This window comes from Pelobates fuscus, chromosome 2 (assembly GCF_036172605.1).
Source record: "Pelobates fuscus isolate aPelFus1 chromosome 2, aPelFus1.pri, whole genome shotgun sequence".
NCBI lineage: Eukaryota > Metazoa > Chordata > Amphibia > Anura > Pelobatidae > Pelobates > Pelobates fuscus.
The window spans coordinates 287,290,963-287,306,648 of NC_086318.1; the positions used below are offsets into that span (position 1 = coordinate 287,290,963).

General features: G+C 41.5%; 42 pseudogenes; all 42 read left to right on the forward strand.

The window, feature by feature from the left end:
* Window positions 1–246: 246 nt before the first annotated feature.
* Window positions 247–365, forward strand: LOC134597682 (5S ribosomal RNA; annotated as a pseudogene).
* Window positions 366–499: 134 nt separating this feature from the next.
* Window positions 500–618, forward strand: LOC134596695 (5S ribosomal RNA; annotated as a pseudogene).
* Window positions 619–843: 225 nt separating this feature from the next.
* Window positions 844–962, forward strand: LOC134595768 (5S ribosomal RNA; annotated as a pseudogene).
* A 225-nt stretch (window positions 963–1,187) lies between these two features.
* Window positions 1,188–1,306, forward strand: LOC134596442 (5S ribosomal RNA; annotated as a pseudogene).
* A 295-nt stretch (window positions 1,307–1,601) lies between these two features.
* Window positions 1,602–1,720, forward strand: LOC134593077 (5S ribosomal RNA; annotated as a pseudogene).
* A 134-nt stretch (window positions 1,721–1,854) lies between these two features.
* Window positions 1,855–1,973, forward strand: LOC134596274 (5S ribosomal RNA; annotated as a pseudogene).
* A 225-nt stretch (window positions 1,974–2,198) lies between these two features.
* On the forward strand, window positions 2,199–2,317 carry LOC134598120 (5S ribosomal RNA; annotated as a pseudogene).
* Window positions 2,318–3,210: 893 nt separating this feature from the next.
* LOC134597543 (5S ribosomal RNA) lies at window positions 3,211–3,330 on the forward strand (annotated as a pseudogene).
* Window positions 3,331–3,555: 225 nt separating this feature from the next.
* Window positions 3,556–3,674, forward strand: LOC134593088 (5S ribosomal RNA; annotated as a pseudogene).
* Window positions 3,675–3,808: 134 nt separating this feature from the next.
* On the forward strand, window positions 3,809–3,927 carry LOC134596275 (5S ribosomal RNA; annotated as a pseudogene).
* Window positions 3,928–4,152: 225 nt separating this feature from the next.
* On the forward strand, window positions 4,153–4,271 carry LOC134588690 (5S ribosomal RNA; annotated as a pseudogene).
* Window positions 4,272–4,739: 468 nt separating this feature from the next.
* Window positions 4,740–4,858, forward strand: LOC134597150 (5S ribosomal RNA; annotated as a pseudogene).
* A 134-nt stretch (window positions 4,859–4,992) lies between these two features.
* LOC134596487 (5S ribosomal RNA) lies at window positions 4,993–5,111 on the forward strand (annotated as a pseudogene).
* Window positions 5,112–5,336: 225 nt separating this feature from the next.
* LOC134598131 (5S ribosomal RNA) lies at window positions 5,337–5,455 on the forward strand (annotated as a pseudogene).
* A 225-nt stretch (window positions 5,456–5,680) lies between these two features.
* LOC134594303 (5S ribosomal RNA) lies at window positions 5,681–5,799 on the forward strand (annotated as a pseudogene).
* A 468-nt stretch (window positions 5,800–6,267) lies between these two features.
* Window positions 6,268–6,386, forward strand: LOC134596982 (5S ribosomal RNA; annotated as a pseudogene).
* A 134-nt stretch (window positions 6,387–6,520) lies between these two features.
* Window positions 6,521–6,639, forward strand: LOC134595400 (5S ribosomal RNA; annotated as a pseudogene).
* Window positions 6,640–7,026: 387 nt separating this feature from the next.
* On the forward strand, window positions 7,027–7,145 carry LOC134595966 (5S ribosomal RNA; annotated as a pseudogene).
* Window positions 7,146–7,623: 478 nt separating this feature from the next.
* LOC134597605 (5S ribosomal RNA) lies at window positions 7,624–7,742 on the forward strand (annotated as a pseudogene).
* A 225-nt stretch (window positions 7,743–7,967) lies between these two features.
* Window positions 7,968–8,086, forward strand: LOC134595391 (5S ribosomal RNA; annotated as a pseudogene).
* Window positions 8,087–8,311: 225 nt separating this feature from the next.
* LOC134587773 (5S ribosomal RNA) lies at window positions 8,312–8,430 on the forward strand (annotated as a pseudogene).
* A 225-nt stretch (window positions 8,431–8,655) lies between these two features.
* On the forward strand, window positions 8,656–8,774 carry LOC134589239 (5S ribosomal RNA; annotated as a pseudogene).
* A 225-nt stretch (window positions 8,775–8,999) lies between these two features.
* LOC134598187 (5S ribosomal RNA) lies at window positions 9,000–9,118 on the forward strand (annotated as a pseudogene).
* A 225-nt stretch (window positions 9,119–9,343) lies between these two features.
* LOC134589238 (5S ribosomal RNA) lies at window positions 9,344–9,462 on the forward strand (annotated as a pseudogene).
* Window positions 9,463–9,930: 468 nt separating this feature from the next.
* Window positions 9,931–10,049, forward strand: LOC134598429 (5S ribosomal RNA; annotated as a pseudogene).
* Window positions 10,050–10,183: 134 nt separating this feature from the next.
* LOC134598056 (5S ribosomal RNA) lies at window positions 10,184–10,302 on the forward strand (annotated as a pseudogene).
* A 225-nt stretch (window positions 10,303–10,527) lies between these two features.
* On the forward strand, window positions 10,528–10,646 carry LOC134598430 (5S ribosomal RNA; annotated as a pseudogene).
* A 134-nt stretch (window positions 10,647–10,780) lies between these two features.
* On the forward strand, window positions 10,781–10,899 carry LOC134597910 (5S ribosomal RNA; annotated as a pseudogene).
* Window positions 10,900–11,124: 225 nt separating this feature from the next.
* Window positions 11,125–11,243, forward strand: LOC134598143 (5S ribosomal RNA; annotated as a pseudogene).
* A 225-nt stretch (window positions 11,244–11,468) lies between these two features.
* LOC134598210 (5S ribosomal RNA) lies at window positions 11,469–11,587 on the forward strand (annotated as a pseudogene).
* A 134-nt stretch (window positions 11,588–11,721) lies between these two features.
* LOC134596003 (5S ribosomal RNA) lies at window positions 11,722–11,840 on the forward strand (annotated as a pseudogene).
* Window positions 11,841–12,065: 225 nt separating this feature from the next.
* Window positions 12,066–12,184, forward strand: LOC134595017 (5S ribosomal RNA; annotated as a pseudogene).
* Window positions 12,185–12,409: 225 nt separating this feature from the next.
* On the forward strand, window positions 12,410–12,528 carry LOC134588205 (5S ribosomal RNA; annotated as a pseudogene).
* A 225-nt stretch (window positions 12,529–12,753) lies between these two features.
* Window positions 12,754–12,872, forward strand: LOC134588900 (5S ribosomal RNA; annotated as a pseudogene).
* A 134-nt stretch (window positions 12,873–13,006) lies between these two features.
* On the forward strand, window positions 13,007–13,125 carry LOC134597163 (5S ribosomal RNA; annotated as a pseudogene).
* Window positions 13,126–13,350: 225 nt separating this feature from the next.
* Window positions 13,351–13,469, forward strand: LOC134589018 (5S ribosomal RNA; annotated as a pseudogene).
* Window positions 13,470–13,694: 225 nt separating this feature from the next.
* LOC134598211 (5S ribosomal RNA) lies at window positions 13,695–13,813 on the forward strand (annotated as a pseudogene).
* Window positions 13,814–13,947: 134 nt separating this feature from the next.
* On the forward strand, window positions 13,948–14,066 carry LOC134596004 (5S ribosomal RNA; annotated as a pseudogene).
* A 134-nt stretch (window positions 14,067–14,200) lies between these two features.
* Window positions 14,201–14,319, forward strand: LOC134598156 (5S ribosomal RNA; annotated as a pseudogene).
* A 468-nt stretch (window positions 14,320–14,787) lies between these two features.
* LOC134596551 (5S ribosomal RNA) lies at window positions 14,788–14,906 on the forward strand (annotated as a pseudogene).
* Window positions 14,907–15,131: 225 nt separating this feature from the next.
* LOC134588259 (5S ribosomal RNA) lies at window positions 15,132–15,250 on the forward strand (annotated as a pseudogene).
* Window positions 15,251–15,475: 225 nt separating this feature from the next.
* On the forward strand, window positions 15,476–15,594 carry LOC134598212 (5S ribosomal RNA; annotated as a pseudogene).
* The last annotated feature ends 92 nt before the right edge of the window (window positions 15,595–15,686 follow it).

Here is a 15,686-nt window from a genome sequence, read left to right on the forward strand (position 1 = left end):
GCTATACCAGTCTGAAAATGCCTGATCTCGTCAAATCTCGGAAGCCATCCAGACTCGGGCCTGGTTAGTACTTGTATGGGAGACCAACTAGGACCCTCAGGTGCCGTAAGCTTTTGTTTATTTCTTTTTTGCATTATGATGTCATAATCAGACCACTTTTTTCCCTATCCAGAAGCGTCTTGTCTTTTGTCGCAACCAAAGTTTGATATTCTACCAACATTAGCGAGATCGCATTCTCTTAATTTCACTTACGGCCATACCAGTCTGAAAATGCCTGATCTCGTCAGATCTTGGAAGCCATCCAGACTCGGGCCTGGTTAGTACTTGTATGGGAGACCAACAAGGAACCTCAGGTGCTGTAAGCTTTTGTTTATTTCTTTTTTGCATTATGATATCATAATCAGACCACTTTTTTCCCTATCCAGAAGCGTCTTGTCTTTTGTCGCAACCAGAGTTTGATATTCTACCAACATTAGCGAGATCGCATTCTCTTAATTTCACTTACAGCCATACCAGTCTGAAAATGCCTGATCTCGTCAGATCTCGGAAGCCATCCAGACTCGGGCCTGGTTAGTACTTGTATGGGAGACCAACTAGGAACCTCAGGTGCCGTAAGCTTTTGTTTATTTCTTTTTTGCATTATGATATCATAATCAGACGACTTTTTTCCCTATGGGAGACCAACTAGGAACCTCAGGTGCCGTAAGCTTTTGTTTATTTCTTTTTTGCATTATGATGTCATAATCAGACCACATTTTTCCCTATCCAGAAGCGTCTTGTCTTTTGTCGCAACCAGAGTTTGATATTCTCCCAACATTAGCGAGATCGCATTCTCTTAGTTTCACTTACGGCCATACCAGTCTGAAAATGCCTGATCTCGTCAGATCTCGGAAGCCATCCAGACTCGGGCCTGGTTAGTACTTGTATGGGAGACCAACTAGGAACCTCAGGTGCCGTAAACTTTTGTTTATTTCTTTTTTGCATTATGATGTCATAATCAGACCACTTTTTTCCCTATGGGAGACCAACTAGGAACCTCAGGTGCCGTAAGCTTTTGTTTATTTCTTTTTTGCATTATGATGTCATAATCAGACCACTTTTTTCCCTATCCAGAAGCGTCTTGTCTTTTGTCGCAACCAGAGTTTGATATTCTACCAACATTAGCGAGATCGCATTCACTTAATTTCACTTACGGCCATACCAGTCTGAAAATGCCTGATCTTGTCAGATCTCGGAAGCCATCCAGACTCGGGCCTGGTTAGTACTTGTATGGGAGACCAACTAGGAACCTCAGGTGCCGTAAGCTTTTGTTTATTTCTTTTTTGCATTATGATGTCATAATCAGACCACTTTTTTCCCTATGGGAGACCAACTAGGAACCTCAGGTGCCGTAAGCTTTTGTTTATTTCTTTTTTGCATTATGATGTCATAATCAGACCACTTTTTTCCCTATCCAGAAGCGTCTTGTCTTTTGTCGCAACCAGAGTTTGATATTCTACCAACATTAGCGAGATCGCATTCACTTAATTTCACTTAATTTCACTTAATTTCACTTAATTTCACTTAATTTCACTTAATTTCACTTAATTTCACTTAATTTCACTTACGGCCATACCAGTCTGAAAATGCCTGATCTCGTCAGATCTCGGAAGCCATCCAGACTCGGGCCTGGTTAGTACTTGTATGGGAGACCAACTAGGAACCTCAGGTGCCGTAAGCTTTTGTTTATTTCTTTTTTGCATTATGATGTCATAATCAGACCACTTTTTTCCCTATCCAGAAGCGTCTTGTCTTTTGTCGCAACCAGAGTTTGATATTCTACCAACATTAGCGAGATCGCATTCTCTTAGTTTCACTTACGGCCATACCAGTCTGAAAATGCCTGATCTCGTCAGATCTCGTAAGCCATCCAGACTTGGGCCTGGTTAGTACTTGTATGGGAGACCAACTAGGAACCTCAGGTGCCGTAAGCTTTTGTTTATTTCTTTTTTGCATTATGATGTCATAATCAGACCACTTTTTTCCCTATGGGAGACCAACTAGGAACCTCAGGTGCCGTAAGCTTTTGTTTATTTCTTTTTTGCATTATGATGTCATAATCAGACCACTTTTTTCCCTATCCAGAAGCGTCTTGTCTTTTGTCGCAACCAGAGTTTGATATTCTACCAACATTAGCGAGATCGCATTCTCTTAGTTTCACTTACGGCCATACCAGTCTGAAAATGCCTGATCTCGTCAGATCTCGGAAGCCATCCAGACTTGGGCCTGGTTAGTACTTGTATGGGAGACCAACTAGGAACCTCAGGTGCCGTAAGCTTTTGTTTATTTCTTTTTTGCATTATGATGTCATAATCAGACCACTTTTTTCCCTATGGGAGACCAACTAGGAACCTCAGGTGCCGTAAGCTTTTGTTTATTTCTTTTTTGCATTATGATGTCATAATCAGACCACTTTTTTCACTATCCAGAAGCGTCTTGTCTTTTGTCGCAACCAGAGTTTTATATTCTACCAACATTAGCGAGATCGCATTCTCTTAATTTCACTTACGGCCATACCAGTCTGAAAATGTCAGATCTCGGAAGCCATCCAGACTCGGGCCTGGTTAGTATTTGTATGGGAGACCAACTAGGAACCTCAGGTGCCGTAAGCTTTTGTTTATTTCTTTTTTGCATTATGATATCATAATCAGACGACTTTTTTCCCTATGGGAGACCAACTAGGAACCTCAGGTGCCGTAAGCTTTTGTTTATTTCTTTTTTGCATTATGATGTCATAATCAGACCACTTTTTTCCCTATCCAGAAGCGTCTTGTCTTTTGTCGCAACCAGAGTTTGATATTCTACCAACATTAGCGAGATCGCATTCTGTTAGTTTCAATTACGGCCATACCAGTCTGAAAATGCCAGATCTCGGAAGCCATCCAGACTCGGGCCTGGTTAGTACTTGTATGGGAGACCAACTAGGAACCTCAGGTGCCGTAAGCTTTTGTTTATTTATTTTTTGCATTATGATGTCATAATCAGACCACTTTTTTCCCTATGGGAGACCAACTAGGAACCTCAGGTGCCGTAAGCTTTTGTTTATTTCTTTTTTGCATTATGATGTCATAATCAGACCACTTTTTTCCCTATCCAGAAGCGTCTTGTCTTTTGTCGCAACCAGAGTTTGATATTCTACCAACATTAGCGAGATCGCATTCACTTAATTTCACTTACGGCCATACCAGTCTGAAAATGCCTGATCTCGTCAGATCTCGGAAAGCCATCCAGACTCGGGCCTGCTTAGTACTTGTATGGGAGACCAACTAGGAACCTCAGGTGCCGTAAGCTTTTGTTTATTTCTTTTTTGCATTATGATGTCATAATCAGACCACTTTTTTCCCTATGGGAGACCAACTAGGAACCTCAGGTGCCGTAAGCTTTTGTTTATTTCTTTTTTGCATTATAATGTCATAATCAGACCACTTTTTTCCCTATCCAGAAGCGTCTTGTCTTTTGTCGCAACCAGAGTTTGATATTCTACCAACATTAGCGAGATCGCATTCACTTAATTTCACTTACGGCCATACCAGTCTGAAAATGCCTGATCTCGTCAGATCTCGGAAGCCATCCAGACTCGGGCCTGGTTAGTACTTGTATGGGAGACCAACTAGGAACCTCAGGTGCCGTAAGCTTTTGTTTATTTCTTTTTTGCATTATGATGTCATAATCAGACCACTTTTTTCCCTATCCAGAAGCGTCTTGTCTTTTGTCGCAACCAGAGTTTGATATTCTACCAACATTAGCGAGATCGCATTCTCTTAGTTTCACTTACGGCCATACCAGTCTGAAAATGCCTGATCTCGTCAGATCTCGTAAGCCATCCAGACTTGGGCCTGGTTAGTACTTGTATGGGAGACCAACTAGGAACCTCAGGTGCCGTAAGCTTTTGTTTATTTCTTTTTTGCATTATGATGTCATAATCAGACCACTTTTTTCCCTATGGGAGACCAACTAGGAACCTCAGGTGCCGTAAGCTTTTGTTTATTTCTTTTTTGCATTATGATGTCATAATCAGACCACTTTTTTCCCTATCCAGAAGCGTCTTGTCTTTTGTCGCAACCAGAGTTTGATATTCTACCAACATTAGCGAGATCGCATTCTCTTAGTTTCACTTACAGCAATACCAGTCTGAAAATGCCTGATCTCGTCAGATCTCGGAAGCCATCCAGACTTGGGCCTGGTTAGTACTTGTATGGGAGACCAACTAGGACCCTCAGGTGCCGTAAGCTTTTGTTTATTTCTTTTTTGCATTATGATGTCATAATCAGACCACTTTTTTCCCTATGGGAGACCAACTAGGAACCTCAGGTGCCGTAAGCTTTTGTTTATTTCTTTTTTGCATTATGATGTCATAATCAGACCACTTTTTTCCTTATCCAGAAGCGTCTTGTCTTTTGTCGCAACCAGAGTTTTATATTCTACCAACATTAGCGAGATCGCATTCTCTTAATTTCACTTACGGCCATACCAGTCTGAAAATGTCAGATCTCGGAAGCCATCCAGACTCGGGCCTGGTTAGTACTTGTATGGGAGACCAACTAGGAACCTCAGGTGCCGTAAGCTTTTGTTTATTTCTTTTTTGCATTATGATGTCATAATCAGACCACTTTTTTCCCTATCCAGAAGCGTCTTGTCTTTTGTCGCAACCAGAGTTTGATATTCTACCAACATTAGCGAGATCGCATTCTCTTAATTTCACTTACGGCCATAGCAGTCTGAAAATGCCTGATCTCGTCAGATCTCGGAAGCCATCCAGACTCGGGCCTGGTTAGTACTTGTATGGGAGACCAACTAGGAACCTCAGGTGCCGTAAGCTTTTGTTTATTTCTTTTTTGCATTATGATGTCATAATCAGACCACTTTTTTCCCTATCCAGAAGCATCTTGTCTTTTGTCGCAACCAGAGTTTGATATTCTACCAACATTAACGAGATCGCATTCTCTTAATTTCACTTATGGCCATACCAGTCTGAAAATTCCTGATCTCGTCAGATCTTGGAAGCCATCCAGACTTGGGCCTGGTTAGTACTTGTATGGGAGACCAACTAGGAACCTCAGGTGCCGTAAGCTTTTGTTTATTTCTTTTTTGCATTATGATGTCATAATCAGACCACTTTTTTCCCTATGGGAGACCAACTAGGAACCTCAGGTGCCGTAAGCTTTTGTTTATTTCTTTTTTGCATTATGATGTCATAATCAGACCACTTTTTTCCCTATCCAGAAGCGTCTTGTCTTTTGTCGCAACCAGAGTTTGATATTCTACCAACATTAGCGAGATCGCATTCACTTAATTTCACTTACGGCCATACCAGTCTGAAAATGCCTGATCTCGTCAGATCTCGGAAGCCATCCAGACTTGGGCCTGGTTAGTACTTGTATGGGAGACCAACTAGGAACCTCAGGTGCCGTAAGCTTTTGTTTAATTTTTTTTTGCATTATGATGTCATAATCAGACCACTTTTTTCCCTATGGGAGACCAACTAGGAACCTCAGGTGCCGTAAGCTTTTGTTTATTTCTTTTTTGCATTATGATGTCATAATCAGACCACTTTTTTCCCTATCCAGAAGCGTCTTGTCTTTTGTCGCAACCAGAGTTTGATATTCTACCAACATTAGCGAGATCGCATTCTCTTAGTTTCATTTACGGCCATACCAGTCTGAAAATGCCTGATCTCGTCAGATCTCGGAAGCCATCCAGACTTGGGCCTGGTTAGTACTTGTATGGGAGACCAACTAGGAACCTCAGGTGCCGTAAGCTTTTGTTTATTTCTTTTTTGCATTATGATGTCATAATCAGACCACTTTTTTCCCTATGGGAGACCAACTAGGAACCTCAGGTGCCGTAAGCTTTTGTTTATTTCTTTTTTGCATTATGATGTCATAATCAGACCACTTTTTTCCCTATCCAGAAGCGTCTTGTCTTTTGTCGCAACCAGAGTTTTATATTCTACCAACATTAGCGAGATCGCATTCTCTTAATTTCACTTACGGCCATACCAGTCTGAAAATGTCAGATCTCGGAAGCCATCCAGACTCGGGCCTGGTTAGTACTTGTATGGGAGACCAACTAGGAACCTCAGGTGCCGTAAGCTTTTGTTTATTTATTTTTTGCATTATGATGTCATAATCAGACCACTTTTTTCCCTATCCAGAAGCGTCTTGTCTTTTGTTGCAACCAGAGTTTGATATTCTACCAACATTAGCGAGATCGCATTCTCTTAATTTCACTTACGGCCATAGCAGTCTGAAAATGCCTGATCTCGTCAGATCTCGGAAACCATCCAGACTCGGGCCTGGTTAGTACTTGTATGGGAGACCAACTAGGAACCTCAGGTGCCGTAAGCTTTTGTTTATTTCTTTTTTGCATTATGATGTCATAATCAGACCACTTTTTTCCCTATCCAGAAGCATCTTGTCTTTTGTCGCAACCAGAGTTTGATATTCTACCAACATTAACGAGATCGCATTCTCTTAATTTCACTTACGGCCATACCAGTCTGAAAATTCCTGATCTCGTCAGATCTTGGAAGCCATCCAGACTTGGGCCTGGTTAGTACTTGTATGGGAGACCAACTAGGAACCTCAGGTGCCGTAAGCTTTTGTTTATTTCTTTTTTGCATTATGATGTCATAATCAGACCACTTTTTTCCCTATCCAGAAGCGTCTTGTCTTTTGTCGCAACCAGAGTTTGATATTCTACCAACATTAGCGAGATCGCATTCTCTTAACTTCACTTACTGCTATACCAGTCTGAAAATGCCTGATCTCGTCAAATCTCGGAAGCCATCCAGACTCGGGCCTGGTTAGTACTTGTATGGGAGACCAACTAGGACCCTCAGGTGCCGTAAGCTTTTGTTTATTTCTTTTTTGCATTATGATGTCATAATCAGACCACTTTTTTCCCTATCCAGAAGCGTCTTGTCTTTTGTCGCAACCAAAGTTTGATATTCTACCAACATTAGCGAGATCGCATTCTCTTAATTTCACTTACGGCCATACCAGTCTGAAAATGTCTGATCTCGTCAGATCTCGGAAGCCATCCAGACTCGGGCCTGGTTAGTACTTGTATGGGAGACCAACTAGGAACCTCAGGTGCCGTAAGCTTTTGTTTATTTCTTTTTTGCATTATGATATCATAATCAGACCACTTTTTTCCCTATGGGAGACCAACTAGGAACCTCAGGTGCCGTAAGCTTTTGTTTATTTCTTTTTTGCATTATGATGTCATAATCAGACCACTTTTTTCCCTATCCAGAAGCGTCTTGTCTTTTGTCGCAACCAGAGTTTGATATTCTACCAACATTAGCGAGATCGCATTCTCTTAACTTCACTTACTGCTATACCAGTCTGCAAATGCCTGATCTCGTCAAATCTCGGAAGCCATCCAGACTCGGGCCTGGTTAGTACTTGTATGGGAGACCAACTAGGACCCTCAGGTGCCGTAAGCTTTTGTTTATTTCTTTTTTGCATTATGATGTCATAATCAGACCACTTTTTTCCCTATCCAGAAGCGTCTTGTCTTTTGTCGCAACCAAAGTTTGATATTCTACCAACATTAGCGAGATCGCATTCTCTTAATTTCACTTGCGGCCATACCAGTCTGAAAATGCCTGATCTCGTCAGATCTCGGAAGCCATCCAGACTCAGGCCTGGTTAGTACTTGTATGGGAGACCAACTAGGAACCTCAGGTGCCGTAAGCTTTTGTTTATTTCTTTTTTGCATTATGATATCATAATCAGACCACTTTTTTCCCTATGGGAGACCAACTAGGAACCTCAGGTGCCGTAAGCTTTTGTTTATTTCTTTTTTGCATTATGATGTCATAATCAGACCACTTTTTTCCCTATCCAGAAGCGTCTTGTCTTTTGTCGCAACCAGAGTTTGATATTCTACCAACATTAGCGAGATCGCATTCACTTAGTTTCACTTACGGCCATACCAGTCTGAAAATGCCGGATCTCGTCAGATCTCGGAAGCCATCCAGACTCGGGCCTGGTTAGTACTTGTATGGGAGACCAACTAGGAACCTCAGGTGCCGTAAGCTTTTGTTTATTTCTTTTTTGCATTATGATGTCATAATCAGACCACTTTTTTCCCTATGGGAGACCAACTAGGAACCTCAGGTGCCGTAAGCTTTTGTTTATTTCTTTTTTGCATTATGATATCATAATCAGACCACTTTTTTCCCTATCCAGAAGCGTCTTGTCTTTTGTCGCAACCAGAGTTTGATATTCTACCAACATTAGCGAGATCGCATTCTCTTAGTTTCACTTACGGCCATACCAGTCTGAAAATGCCTGATCTCGTCAGGTCTCGGAAGCCATCCAGACTCTGGCCTGGTTAGTACTTGTATGGGAGACCAACTAGGAACCTCAGGTGCCGTAAGCTTTTGTTTATTTCTTTTTTGCATTATGATGTCATAATCAGACCACGTTTTTCCCTATGGGAGACCAACTAGGAACCTCAGGTGCCGTAAGCTTTTGTTTATTTCTTTTTTGCATTATGATGTCATAATCAGACCACTTTTTTCCCTATCCAGAAGCGTCTTGTCTTTTGTCGCAACCAGAGTTTGATATTCTACCAACATTAGCGAGATCGCATTCTCTTAATTTCACTTACGGCCATACCAGTCTGAAAATGCCTGATCTCGTCAGATCTCGGAAGCCATCCAGACTTCGGCCTGGTTAGTACTTGTATGGGAGACCAACTAGGAACCTCAGATGCCTTAAGCTTTTGTTTATTTCTTTTTTGCATTATGATGTCATAATCAGACTACTTTTTTCCCTATGGGAGACCAACTAGGAACCTCAGGTGCCGTAAGCTTTTGTTTATTTCTTTTTTGCATTATGATGTCATAATCAGACCACTTTTTTCCCTATCCAGAAGCGTCTTGTCTTTTGTCGCAACCAGAGTTTGATATTCTACCAACATTAGCGAGATCGCATTCTCTTAGTTTCACTTACGGCCATACCAGTCTGAAAATGCCTGATCTCGTCAGATCTCGGAAGCCATCTAGACTCGGGCATGGTTAGTACTTGTATGGGAGACCAACTAGGAACCTCAGGTGCCGTAAGCTTTTGTTTATTTCTTTTTTGCATTATGATGTCATAATCAGACCACTTTTTTCCCTATGGGAGGCCAACTAGGAACCTCAGGTGCCGTAAGCTTTTGTTTATTTCTTTTTTGCATTATGATGTCATAATCAGACCACTTTTTTCCCTATCCAGAAGCGTCTTGTCTTTTGTCGCAACCAGAGTTCGATATTCTACCAACATTAGCGAGAACGCATTCTCTTAATTTCACTTAAGGCCATACCAGTCTGAAAATGCCTGATCTTGTCAGATCTCGGAAGCCATCCAGACTCGCGCCTGGTTAGTACTTGTATGGGAGACCAACTAGGAACCTCAGGTGCCGTAAGCTTTTGTTTATTTCTTTTTTGCATTATGATGTCATAATCAGACCACTTTTTTCCCTATCCAGAAGCGTCTTGTCTTTTGTCGCAACCAGAGTTTGATATTCTACCAACATTAGCGATATCGCATTCTCTTAATTTCACTTACGGCCATACCAGTCTGAAAATGCCAGATCTCGGAAGCCATCCAGACTCGGGCCTGGTTAGTACTTGTATGGGAGACCAACTAGGAACCTCAGGTGCCGTAAGCTTTTGTTTATTTCTTTTTTGCATTATGATGTCATAATCAGACCACTTTTTTCCCTATGGGAGACCAACTAGGAACCTCAGGTGCCGTAAGCTTTTGTTTATTTCTTTTTTGCATTATGATGTCATAATCAGACCATTTTTTTCCCTATCCAGAAGCGTCTTGTCTTTTGTCGCAACCAGAGTTTGATATTCTACCAACATTAGCGAGATCGCATTCTCTTAATTTCACTTACGGCCATATCAGTCTGAAAATGCCTGATCTCGTCAAATCTCGGAAGCCATCCAGACTCGGGCCTGGTTAGTACTTGTATGGGAGACCAACTAGGAACCTCAGGTGCCGTAAGCTTTTGTTTATTTCTTTTTTGCATTATGATGTCATAATCAGACCACTTTTTTCCCTATCCAGAAGCGTCTTGTCTTTTGTCGCAACCAGAGTTTGATATTCTACCAACATTAGCGAGATCGCATTCACTTAATTTCACTTACTGCCATACCAGTCTGAAAATGCCAGATCTCGTCAGATCTCGGAAGCCATCCAGACTCGGGCCTGGTTAGTACTTGTATGGGAGACCAACTAGGAACCTCAGGTGCCGTAAGCTTTTGTTTATTTCTTTTTTGCATTATGATGTCATAATCAGACCACTTTTTTCCCTATGGGAGACCAACTAGGAACCTCAGGTGCCGTAAGCTTTTGTTTATTTCTTTTTTGCATTATGATGTCATAATCAGACCATTTTTTTCCCTATCCAGAAGCGTCTTGTCTTTTGTCGCAACCAGAGTTTGATATTCTACCAACATTAGCGAGATCGCATTCTCTTAATTTCACTTACGGCCATATCAGTCTGAAAATGCCTGATCTCGTCAAATCTCGGAAGCCATCCAGACTCGGGCCTGGTTAGTACTTGTATGGGAGACCAACTAGGAACCTCAGGTGCCGTAAGCTTTTGTTTATTTCTTTTTTGCATTATGATGTCATAATCAGACCACTTTTTTCCCTATCCAGAAGCGTCTTGTCTTTTGTCGCAACCAGAGTTTGATATTCTACCAACATTAGCGAGATCGCATTCACTTAATTTCACTTACTGCCATACCAGTCTGAAAATGCCTGATCTCGTCAGATCTCGGAAGCCATCCAGACTCGGGCCTGGTTAGTACTTGTATGGGAGACCAACTAGGAACCTCAGGTGCCGTAAGCGTTTGTTTATTTCTTTTTTGCATTATGATGTCATAATCAGACCACTTTTTTCCCTATGGGAGACCAACTAGGAACCTCAGGTGCCGTAAGCTTTTGTTTATTTCTTTTTTGCATTATGATGTCATAATCAGACCACTTTTTTCCCTATCCAGAAGCGTCTTGTCTTTTGTCGCAACCAGAGTTTCATATTCTACCAACATTAGCGAGATCACATTCTCTTAATTTCACTTACGGCCATACCAGTCTGAAAATGCCTGATCTCGTCAGATCTCGGAAGCCATCCAGACTTGGGCCTGGTTAGTACTTGTATGGGAGACCAACTAGGAACCTCAGGTGCCGTAAGCTTTTGTTTATTTCTTTTTTGCATTATGATGTCATAATCAGACCACTTTTTTCCCTATGGGAGACCAACTAGGAACCTCAGGTGCCGTAAGCTTTTGTTTATTTCTTTTTTGCATTATGATGTCATAATCAGACCACTTTTTTCCCTATCCAGAAGCGTCTTGTCTTTTGTCGCAACCAGAGTTTGATATTCTACCAACATTAGCGAGATCGCATTCTCTTAATTTCACTTACGGCTATACCAGTCTGAAAATGCTTGATCTCATCAGATCTCGGAAGCCATCCAGACTCGGGCCTGGTTAGTACTTGTATGGGAGACCAACTAGGAACCTCAGGTGCAGTAAGCTTTTGTTTATTTCTTTTTTGCATTATGATGTCATAATCAGACCACTTTTTTCCCTATCCAGAAGCGTCTTGTCTTTTGTCGCAACCAGAGTTTGATATTCTACCAACATTAGTGAGATCACATTCTCTTAATTTCCCTTACGGCCATACCAGTCTGAAAATGCCTGATCTCGTCAGATCTCGGAAGCCATCCAGACTCGGGCTTGGTTAGTACTTGTATGGGAGACCAACTAGGAACCTCAGGTGCCGTAAGCTTTTGTTTATTTCTTTTTTGCATTATGATGTCATAATCAGACCACTTTTTTCCCTATGGGAGACCAACTAGGAACCTCAGGTGCCGTAAGCTTTTGTTTATTTCTTTTTTGCATTATGATGTCATAATCAGACCACTTTTTTCCCTATCCAGAAGCGTCTTGTCTTTTGTCGCAACCAGAGTTTGATATTCTACCAACATAAGTGAGATCGCATTCTCTTAATTTCACTTACGGCCATACCTGTCTGAAAATGCCTGATCTCGTTAGATCTCGGAAGCCATTCAGACTCGGGCCTGGTTAGTACTTGTATGGGAGACCAACTAGGAACCTCAGGTGCCGTAAGCTTTTGTTTATTTATTTTTTGCATTATGATGTCATAATCAGACCACTTTTTTCCCTATGGGAGACCAACTAGGAACCTCAGGTGCCGTAAGCTTTTGTTTATTTCTTTTTTGCATTATGATGTCATAATCAGACCACTTTTTTCCCTATCCAGAAGCGTCTTGTCTTTTGTCGCAACCAGAGTTTGATATTCTACCAACATTAGCGAGATCGCATTCTCTTAGTTTCACTTACGGCCATACCAGTCTGAAAATGCCTGATCTCGTCAAATCTCGGAAGCCATCCAGACTCAGGCCTGGTTAGTACTTGTATGGGAGACCAACTAGGAACCTCAGGTGCCGTAAGCTTTTGTTTATTTCTTTTTTGCATTATGATGTCATAATCAGACCACGTTTTTCCCTATGGGAGACCAACTAGGAACCTCAGGTGCCGTAAGCTTTTGTTTATTTCTTTTTTGCATTATGATGTCATAATCAGACCATTTTTTTCCCTATCCAGAAGCGTCTTGTCTTTTGTCGCAACCAGAGTTTGATATTCTACCAACATTAGCGAGATCGCATTCTCTTAATTTCACTTACGGCCATATCAATCTGAAAATGCCTGATCTCGTCAAATCTCGGAAGCCATCCAGACTCGGGCCTGGTTAGTACTTGTATGGGAGACCAACTAGGAACCTCAGGTGCCGTAAGCTTTTGTTTATTTCTTTTTTGCATTATGATGTCATAATCAGACCACTTTTTTCCCTATCCAGAAGCGTCTTGTCTTTTGTCGCAACCAGAGTTTGATATTCTACCAACATTAGCGAGATCGCATTCACTTAATTTTACTTACTGCCATACCAGTCTGAAAATGCCTGATCTCGTCAGATCTCGGAAGCCATCCAGACTCGGGCCTGGTTAGTACTTGTATGGGAGACCAACTAGGAACCTCAGGTGCCGTAAGCTTTTGTTTATTTCTTTTTTGCATTATTATGTCATAATCAGACCACTTTTTTCCCTATGGGAGACCAACTAGGAACCTCAGGTGCCGTAAGCTTTTGTTTATTTCTTTTTTGCATTATGATGTCATAATCAGACCACTTTTTTCCCTATCCAGAAGCGTCTTGTCTTTTGTCGCAACCAGAGTTTCATATTCTACCAACATTAGCGAGATCACATTCTCTTAATTTCACTTACGGCCATACCAGTCCGAAAATGCCTGATCTCGTCAAATCTCGGAAGCCATCCAGACTTGGTCCTGGTTAGTACTTGTATGGGAGTCCAACTAGGAACCTCAGGTGCCGTAAGCTTTTGTTTATTTCTTTTTTGCATTATGATGTCATAATCAGACCACTTTTTTCCCTATGGGAGACCAACTAGGAACCTCAGGTGCCGTAAGCTTTTGTTTATTTCTTTTTTGCATTATGATGTCATAATCAGACCACTTTTTTCCCTATCCAGAAGCGTCTTGTCTTTTGTCGCAACCAGAGTTTGATATTCTACCAACATTAGCGAGATCGCATTCTCTTAATTTCACTTACGGCTATACCAGTCTGAAAATGCTTGATCTCATCAGATCTCGGAAGCCATCCAGACTCGGGCCTGGTTAGTACTTGTATGGGAGACCAACTAGGAACCTCAGGTGCAGTAAGCTTTTGTTTATTTCTTTTTTGCATTATGATGTCATAATCAGACCACTTTTTTCCCTATCCAGAAGCGTCTTGTCTTTTGTCGCAACCAGAGTTTGATATTCTACCAACATTAGTGAGATCACATTCTCTTAATTTCCCTTACGGCCATACCAGTCTGAAAATGCCTGATCTCGTCAGATCTCGGAAGCCATCCAGACTCGGGCTTGGTTAGTACTTGTATGGGAGACCAACTAGGAACCTCAGGTGCCGTAAGCTTTTGTTTATTTCTTTTTTGCATTATGATGTCATAATCAGACCACTTTTTTCCCTATCCAGAAGCGTCTTGTCTTTTGTCGCAACCAGAGTTTGATATTCTACCAACATTAGCGAGATCGCATTCTCTTAATTTCACTTACGGCCATACCAGTCTGAAAATGCCTGATCTCGTCAGATCTCGGAAGCCATCCAGACTTGGGCCTGGTTAGTACTTGTATGGGAGACCAACTAGGAACCTCAGGTGCCGTAAGCTTTTGTTTGTTTCTTTTTTGCATTATGATGTCATAATCAGACCACTTTTTTCCCTATCCAGAAGCGTCTTGTCTTTTGCCGCAACCAGAGTTTGATATTCTACCAACATTAGCGAGATCGCATTTTCTTAATTTCACTTACGGCCATACCAGTCTGAAAATGCCAGATCTCGGACGCCATCCAGACTTGGGCCTGGTTAGTACTTGTATGGGAGACCAACTAGGAACCTCAGGTGCCGTAAGCTTTTGTTTATTTCTTTTTTGCATTATGATGTCATAATCAGACCACTTTTTTCCCTATGGGAGACCAACTAGGAACCTCAGGTGCCGTAAGCTTTTGTTTATTTCTTTTTTACATTATGATGTCATAATCAGACCACTTTTTTCCCTATCCAGAAGCGTCTTGTCTTTTGTCGCAACCAGAGTTTGATATTCTACCAACATTAGCGAGATCGCATTCTCTTAATTTCACTTATGGCTATACCAGTCTGAAAATGCCTGATCTCATCAGATCTCGGAAGCCATCCAGACTCGGGCTTGGTTAGTACTTGTATGGGAGACCAACTAGGAACCTCAGGTGCCGTAAGCTTTTGTTTATTTCTTTTTTGCATTATGATGTCATAATCAGACCACTTTTTTCCCTATGGGAGACCAACTAGGAACCTCAGGTGCCGTAAGCTTTTGTTTATTTCTTTTTTGCATTATGATGTCATAATCAGACCACTTTTTTCCCTATCCAGAAGCGTCTTGTCTTTTGTCGCAACCAGAGTTTCATATTCTACCAACATTAGCGAGATCACATTCTCTTAATTTCACTTACGGCCATACCAGTCCGAAAATGCCTGATCTCGTCAAATCTCGGAAGCCATCCAGACTTGGGCCTGGTTAGTACTTGTATGGGAGTCCAACTAGGAACCTCAGGTGCCGTAAGCTTTTGTTTATTTCTTTTTTGCATTATGATGTCATAATCAGACCACTTTTTTCCCTATGGGAGACCAACTAGGAACCTCAGGTGCCGTAAGCTTTTGTTTATTTCTTTTTTGCATTATGATGTCATAATCAGACCACTTTTTTCCCTATCCAGAAGCGTCTTGTCTTTTGTCGCAACCAGAGTTTGATATTCTACCAACATTAGCGAGATCGCATTCTCTTAATTTCACTTACGGCTATACCAGTCTGAAAATGCTTGATCTCATCAGATCTCGGAAGCCATCCAGACTCGGGCCTGGTTAGTACTTGTATGGGAGACCAACTAGGAACCTCAGGTGCAGTAAGCTTTTGTTTATTTCTTTTTTGCATTATGATGTCATAATCAGACCACTTTTTTCCCTATCCAGAAGCGTCTTGTCTTTTGTCGCAACCAGAGTTT